Raw genomic sequence first — 9,017 nt, forward strand, 5'->3', positions numbered from 1 at the left:
AAACAACAAGCAAAAAGGACAGACATTTGGCCCCTACGACCTGCCCTTTGCACAGACTGACAAAGCCCTGGACACGACATTCCTTCATTCTTTCAACAAATGACCAACATAAGCATTTCTCAGCACCAACCACGAAGCTGCAGAACTTATCCCTGAGCAGTATCCTACAGTTTGCATGCGTTTCTGTTACCGTTGTTTCAAAGAGTCAAATAATGCCCAATTTTCCTAACCTCTGGGTTGGAAAACTGGGCTGTCGCTTGGCCACGGGCATTCTTTCTCACGAGTTTCTTCCACTGTGGGAAAAGCAACAGCACAGGGTTCTCTCAGTGTACTCCTGTTCGGTGTGATTCTTGAAATTCGACACAGGAACAAGAGTCAGCACACAAACCTTCAAACTTATTGTACTAAGCAATCGGACCTGGAACTTATGGGTCAGAGACTGACCACATAAAATATTGATTAAAAAAAACCCCAAAACCCAAAAAACCAAAAAAACCCCAGCTCTTTGATCATACTATCCCCATGATCAGATGTTTCTTGGCTAAAACACTTTAGTTGGAATCCCAAGGAGAATATCATTACATGTAATTTTCCTACTATAACTGATGAAATGGAATGTACTAAGTGCTCGTTTTGAAAACATGTGCGTTATTGGTCACCTGATTACTATTAGAGAATACTAATTAGGGTAAACAGTATGTGGCAGTCTTGGACTGAAAGACAGTTAGCAATGAATTCATTAGCGAGCATGAGGATCAGCAAGGCTCAGCTAATTTATAATATTGACCACAACATGAAATCAAGTCGTGTTCCAGAACCAGAACTCATTAAAGTGCAATGGGAAGAAAGGAAGCAAAGACTGTTTTGCTTACAAACTTGAAGACTTGTGGGAACAAAGTATCAGGATACCCATAGCTCAGGGGAAACCAGGGCAGCCCGTAAAGATTTCAAAGGAGTCCGCTTCAAGGACGAAGAAGGATTCTTGAGGGTGGTAAGGAGAGGATTAACAAGAAGTTATAAAGTGAAATTATTGCAAAGGCAATTTGAGCTACACATAAGGAAGCAATTTCCAGCCATAATTTTAATTAGGAGCACAAAATGATCTTCTGTGTAATGATGGCCCTTCATCATTACCATTATTCAGAATTACCCTGCATCCATATGCATAAACACAGAGTGAAAACAAAACAGACATGGCATAAAGGTCAACCATAATCAATTTTTTTAATCTTCCAACTGCAGGTGAAATTTTCCAAATAAAATGCCCATATATAGTTAGCTCTCAATTTATATTTATAGTCGATTTACGATTGATAAACCCGGAGAGGAAACACTCTCTCCCGCCCTCTGGCCCAGCACACTGCTCCCAAACATGGGACTTCCTGCTGCTGCTGCAAAAGAATCTTTATGGATATACGGGAACTCTTGAGAATCTGTGAGTGGAGAAAAGGAAGAAGCCATAAAAAGCAGACACGGCTTTAACCACAGAGGCAAACTCCCAAACCAGAAGGCTGGGTCTCCGCTTTCCAACAAAGATGATCCTCTAAAGCTCTCGAATGGTTTACTCGTCTTTATTTTACCATCTTACTCATTAAAACGGGAGATTCGTTTCGGTTAACAAGCACTTCTAAAATGCAAACATTTTATAAGCAGACCAGGCCGTGTCAGTTATTCACACTGTGCATCGGGTGCTTTCCCACCAGCTGGAATCGGCTGCCTTGAAGAAACGGGAGTTTTCATCGAGAATGGTTAAAAGGGGAAGAAAGGTAAAATCGAGTTTAGAAAATGAAGTGCTATAGAGATGTAACAGGGAAGGTGTATAACAATGCGGGATAAAATTAAAGAACTCTAAGAACACCTGCTGCCTAGATAAAGGGATACAGATAAAGAGGGACGATGACCCAGACGATGTGCAAACTGTGTTTACGTTTTCAAATCTGCCAGGAGGATCCAGAAAGGAAGCAGAAATTTTCTTTTTCTTCTTTTCTTTATCCAGCAGCAACTTGCTTTCAGAAATTCGGCCTCATGTTAACTAGAGTTCAGTTGCACCTTGAGATAATTGGACTTTGGTGCTGCAGCCTTGGAACCTGTTTGCTAGAACCACCCCTTACTGTGGCCTACTAGGACCCCCCTCCCCATTCAACCTCACTCACAATATTCCAGCCATGTTCGGCTGCCTTCTGTTCCCCAACCAGGCCAGCTCGTTCCTACCTGAGGATCTTTGTACCTGCTGCTCCCTCTGTCCAGAACAGTCTTCTGGAGAGCCTTTCACATCACTCTGGTCTCAGAACAAACTTCACCTCTTCGCATGGGCCTTCCTTGACCTTAATCAATGTTGCCCCACCTGCCACCTGCAAAACTCATATGTGCTGTCTGGTTTTTACTGGTCCTGTTTCCTATTTTATTTCCTCCTTAGCACTTAGGCCTATCAGAAATATTATCTTGTTTGTTTATTTAATTGTGTGTGACCTGTTTTTCTCACTAAAACCTACGTCTTCATAAAAGCAGGGTTGTAATTTCTCACTTGCTGTCCTCTACTCTGGGTACTGAACAGTACCTGGCCTGCGGTGAGCATGCGATGAATACTGGTTGTTCCAGAAAGAACTTTAACAAACATATGAGACACTACCTTTTTTTTTTTTTTTAAGTTAGAGACTTCATTATAAAAAACATCAAAGGCATATCCGATGAAAATCTCTAACCATATATGGTTTTAATATCCAGAGTTCGGTCTCTACTATTGTATTAAATTTATCAGTATTTGCCTTTCACTGAAGAAATACAACATGACCCTGGTTCCTGCGGAATACCAATAAAATCCTAGTTTAAAATGATTTTTTTAATACCAATGAAGTTATTTTAGTTTAAAAACAAGGTCTTATAGTAACAATACAAGCTTCATGGTAGGGGACAACTTCCAAGGATATGAGAACAGAAGATTGAAAAGTGTGTGTATGTGTGTGTGTGCGTGTATTTGTAACTCCAAGAGTAGATTGTCCAATCCTTTTTCATACTATCATTTATCATCTTCTATTTTGCATTATAGTTATTTACATGCATATTCTCTCTTGGATTGTAAGTACCCTGAGCGATGGGGTTCATGTCTGACTCCTCCTACCTCCCGAATGCCTAGCATTGTGCTCTATATATCACAGGCACCCCACCAAAGGCATGCACGAATGATACTCCCACTGTTACGCAGAATGAAGCAAACTATAAACTATCCTGTCTGCAAGTAGCAATTTTCCAAAGTGATGACTGGGTAAGTTGAGGGAACTCATATTTTCCTTACACAGTAACATCTTTCATTTACTATTGAGAGATAGAATATTTGAAACACAAAGATGCACATGTTACACTGCACACACACAGAGACACCAGTCTGAGTGAAAATCAAACATGGAAATTTAAACATGGAAAGCTCTAGTGCGTATGTTTGTGTTCCCCCAAACTAAGGAGCCCTTTCTCCTCAACAGGCGACATACCAGAACTGTGTTGCTACGACAGACATTAACTAAAAAGGTAGATATGAGAGGGCGCTTTCACCATGTGGCACAAAATACACTGTTTAAGATGTAGGGGTTGCTACATGTTACGAGTTTTACAATCCTTGTTATGTCAGTTAATTGCTTATAAGAGCAAACAGCACCCTGCCACATGCTCATAGCCACATGTTCTTTGGCTATTTAATAAGAACTGGCTTGGATTTATGGCAAAATAACTTTACTCAGGACTTTCTGCCAAAATCTTATCTGATAAACACCCCCTACACACGGACATCTGGGGATGGCGTTTTGAGGCACTCTTCAGAAAGAACATGGAGAGGATGTTTTCGAGGGCAAAAGAGAGCTTCAAAAGAAGCAATTACTTTTTACATCTGATCAATAGTGAAGAGCATTAACTGTAAACTTACTCTTAAAAACTCATTTCAGGGTGAGGTGAAGTGACATTTACAGCAACCCCAAGAACAAAATACTTATAAACAAGTCGGTGGTATTCTGGCTAAGTAGGTAATACCAACATAAAATTCTCTGTTGATCTACGTATCTAGGTAGAAGGAGGTTATCAACAGACTCATCTCCAGTCCTCTTCCTGTGCTAACGTCTCGTGCTATTGTACTGGTTCTTGTTTTAAGCAACACCACCAGTTTCTGCAAGCTGCTGAGATTGGCAACTGTACAAATACCTTTTCCCATTCTCCCTGTTTCACCCCAGGAAAAACCACTCATTTTTCTGAACTGTGTGGATAACACAGCCAACTTATAAAGCTCCATGGAAGCCAAAAACATAGCAACAATGACCATAATCTTAGCAGGGACTAATGATTGAAAGGTCACCAGGTGGCAAGTACCAGGTTGGACATTTTGCAGTGTTTATCTCGTACCCCTCCTAACTCTGTGCAGAAGGCATATTCTCCTTATTTTACAGGTGAAGAAACTGGGACACAGAATTTGTTACTTCTTTGAGGTCGGACCGCTAAGAATAAATGATAGGTCTGGGATTCAAACCCAGTTTTCCCAGCTCTAAACTCAAGCCCTTATCCGCTACACTAAATTTTCTCCTGCCCTTGCGATCTCTTAAATGGGAAATCATCCTCTCTGAGAAGGAAAAAAAAGAGAAAAGTAACCTGGATACATCCAAGGATATGGCCTGTGTCCGTCCAGGAGAGATGAGTCTAGACACAGTAGTGAATTGACATAGAAACAACATCTCCATTGAGCTGGGTTTGGTGGGGGTGCTTTAAGTAGGGAGATGAATGTGTGGTATGAATGGACAGCTCGAATCCGCCAGTGTTTAGTGAGCACCTGCCATACACTGGCCACTTCAATCCCTGCCAGAATTTCAGAGGTAATAGAGCCCTTGTCTTCGTAGGTTTGCAGTCTGGTTAGAGAGAGAGACCAGTAAGAGCGGCAATTAAAATACTGCATGAGACCCAATACTGACATAAGTACCAATTATTCAGACACAGACGGGTATGTAGCTGAGGAGGAAAGAGGGACTGCCCAGAGGCTTCCCAGGGGCGCTGGATCTCAAGATAAGCCAGGAAGGAGCTGACCGTGAGGTGAGCAGATAAGCTGGAGGGCAGGAGGGTGGATGGACAACACAGGATGTCTGCAGAAGGTGAGGCTGGAGGCCAGAAAATAACAGTGGCTAATGCTGCAGCTTACTCTTTGCCAGGCCCTGTGCGAAAGCACTTACTGCCCAACAACCTGACGAGTGAGGCATCTGGATGCCATGTTACAGGTGGGGCAGCTGAGGCCCAGTGGAGGGCAGTGACCGGCACAAAGCTGCTCAGCAAAGTGGTGGGGCTGTAACTGGGACACAGGACGTTCCATCTCAAAGCCCAGAGCAGACCTGTGTGTGGCCTCTCGGGATCAGTAAGGGTCTGAGGGCAAGATGGGTAAAAGTAAGGGGGAGGGGGGAAGACTAGAGGTGCGAGGCCGACCAACTGCTGAAATTAGCATTTTCTCTGCAGCCCACTCTGCCTCGTTGATGGCTCCTCTGGCCTGCCAGTCACCCTTCACAAGCCTGTGGCCTTCCAAACCAAGAGGGTGAAACCTACTTGGGACCAGCAGTCTGCAGCAAACCAGAAACACCCTTACCCATGACTCCCGGGGCTCCTCAACAGCATTTATCACAAGCATCAGAAGCACTTCCTTACAAGTCCCTGTCTCCCCCTGAATAGTGAGCGCTCTGATGAATTATGCATAATTCATCTTGTTTATCCCCAGGATGTAGATGCTTTCTGAATGGTACCACCCCTCCCACCCGCCCTGTCCTGAGGCTGTTTCTCAGTTTCTCAGTAGTCACCACATAAGTAGTGTGGCAGTACAGCCAGGAACTCAGGGTGGCCAGCTTGGATCCTTTTAGACCAGCGGTTCCCAACCTTTTTGGCACCAGGGACTGGTGCTCTTGTGAGACTCTAATGCTTGATGATCTGAGGTGGAGCTGAGGTGGTGATGCTAGTGCTGGGGAGCAGCTGCACATACAGATGAAGCTTCACCAGCTGCTCGCCTCCTGCTGTGAGGTCCCTGTTCCTAACAGGCCATGGACCAGTACTGGTCTGCAGCCCGGGGATTGGAAATCCGTTTTAGATCATCTGGCAAATGGGAGTACCTTGGCGACAAGCAAGAGAATATTATGTCTGTACCTCGGGGATGAAAAGCGACTGAGGACCCACACGCCCGGGGTAATGTCACCAGTGCTAACCAACATGCACTGGTCCTTGAACATCCTGGGCACTCTTCTAAGCACTTTACATGTATTCATTCATTTAACTGTCCCAACAACTCTATAAGGTAGATATAATTATCACCCATTTTCCTGATGGGGAGACTGAGGCACAGGCAGGGTATACACCTTGCCCAAGGTCACTCAGTAGGTATGTGGTAGAGCCAGAATTCAATTCTAGGTAATCTCGGTCAGAGCCCACAATCTTAACAACCACCCTCTACTAATGACCTCTCTGGGAGAAAAACTAAAGAGAGGAGGAGATACACACTGCAGAACCATAGCTACTACGTGATAAAAAGGAGGTGTAATGTCTCTGTAGGGTGTAAGTGTTTATTACAAGATGGGAGTAAAATACAAATAGCATGTTTCCCAAATCCTGATGCTTATAGAAGTCATAATGCAAACAGGAGCAGAAACTTTCATTTCTGCAGTTCTATGAACAGACCCAGCCAAGTCAGAAAGGCACAGAGAACAAGTTAATAATGGCCTAAATATAAAGGCATCGCTACAAAATTCAACCTACTATTAATTAATTTATGTATTGCCACTAGGGAGGAGGTAGTTAGTATTAAGGTAGATTAAATTATGGAGAAGCTTCAGCATTGCTGTGACTATTTCAACAGTAATTATTAAGTTGCTATGCTTTCCCTCCCTAATAAAAAACCCTTTATTCTCATTCTCAGAATACTTTCCCATTCACCTGTCACTAGCTTTTGACAGGCATGACAAGCTTTCAGATTAAAGACACTTTTCAAAGAGAACAAGGAAATCTGATTTGTAACTCCTAGGCTTCTGCTCTAAACTTGGTCTCTGAAGAATATTTGCCTCCATTTTTCTCCAGAAAGAGTCCTGGGTCTCATTGCTGTGCTGAGTGTGTGCCTGCCACGACCGACAGGCTCTAAAGGAACTGTGGAGCACTGAATCCGGAGTCCAAACACCTGGGCTCACTCCCGGACTGGTCACTTAGGAGCTCGGTGACTCTGCCCTCGAGTTTCCACATCCATAAAGCAGAGGCACCTACACTAACTCCCTCCCAGAGACGGCAGCGGCGTTGGCAGGAAGCTCAAACGAGATAACACACATGAAAGCTGTGTGGAGACTGCAAACCACACCAATGGGAACTGATTCGCTAACTGGTCTGTCAACTAATTAACTGACTAATTAGTTAACTGACTAAATCGTTCATTAATTAACAGATTCATTAGGTCATGGAAGACCGAAAGTGGCAGGGCTGAGTTACTACCCCACGGCCCGGCTCTGATGTCCTCTTGTCCTACTACTCTTGCTTCCTGTCAGTGACACATTTCCCGACTGCCTATAGTGACACCCGATCCTGGTTCAGATTCCGCCACAAAACACTGCTCTGGTATGCTCCTGTTAGTGCCAAAGGACCCGAAGGGCCATCGCCTACTCCTAAGTGGCCTAACCTTTCTTTCAAGTAAAAGCCCAAAGGAAACTCTTAGCAAGGGTTCATTTCTTCCCCTCTGCACCTGCTAGAGGGCCGGGGACACTTAGTAATTGCTTTTCCTGTTGCCCTGCACTAAGTAATTCATTCATTCAATGTATTTACTGAGGGCTCACATGTGACTAGGCCCTGGACACAAACATGGAGACAACAGCCTGCCCTCAAGGAGCTTGGAGTGGCACAGGAGGCACCAGCCCCGTGGACAAACATGGCTATGCTGACAGTGGGCTGGGGGCTGGGATGAGAGAGGCCCTGCTCTTTCTGGAAACGGAAGGTGGTAGGGAGGAAGACTAGGGAAGGTTGGAAAGCTCCTGTAAAGGCATGATGAAGTCATTACAAGTCCCAGTTGCCCAGAAAACAGGCAGAGGGCACAGTGATTGCGGTGTCAAAATAGAGGGGCACTAATGGTGACAGAAATACTCATTCCACTATTTTTACTGCCATTTAGGAAACATATGCCTGCCCTCCCCTCACCCTAAACCTCACCGAGATTCCGATTCCCTGGGTCTGTGCTGGGGAGAGAACACATATGCCTTTGAAAGGTTATACAGGTGATTTTCCCATCTGACCCCCAATAAATCCTGTTGGTGCTCCCAACATTTTTCACATCAAGGCACAATACAGTAAATGATAATATTTACACAACACATTGAATTAACATAGCGGTGATCTGGCAACACCTACGTGGGAAAAACCAATTTTTCTTCTTTATATTATAATCCATGATAAGAAAAATAAAATGCTAAGAAAGATATTAAACAAGGGGTTTTTATAAATATTCCAAATATAATCTTCTGAAATCACTGAATTCAAGAAGTTTACAAAGGGAGCCATACAAATGATGTTCAAATATAACGTGATCTGTTAGAACTTTTTGGATGGTTGCAGGAAATATTAAATGTTTTAGCACAGTAAGGAATTCATGGCCGTGAATCTGCGGTGGCATATGCAAGACCCTCTCAGGGCATGCAGCTTTAGCAAACTCTCAGGTTATGTTGTTCCAGTTTTTAATTTGGGGTCAAACAAAAATTCGCAGGCTCAAAAGATGCAGCCACAGCCTACACCCTGTTCCAGTGACATCCCAAGCCAAACGTTAAACAGAAAGTCAATCAAGGCACAACTCAGAGACATGTGACTTCTAGAAAGTTTAAGTTAACAAACAGAATGAACAAGCAGCTCCTTACATAGGAAGCCTGACGACCAGAAGAGAAGATTTAAGAAAAAGATTTTTTTAGAGGCTCAGTTTTCTGAGGTCTAGAGGTGGAGTCAAAGACCCTGCCCTGTGTGCTCGTTAGGTACGTGGTGGTGGAATGCCAGAA

Source organism: Pteropus alecto, unplaced genomic scaffold, assembly GCF_000325575.1.
Source record: "Pteropus alecto unplaced genomic scaffold, ASM32557v1 scaffold21, whole genome shotgun sequence".
Lineage (NCBI taxonomy): Eukaryota > Metazoa > Chordata > Mammalia > Chiroptera > Pteropodidae > Pteropus > Pteropus alecto.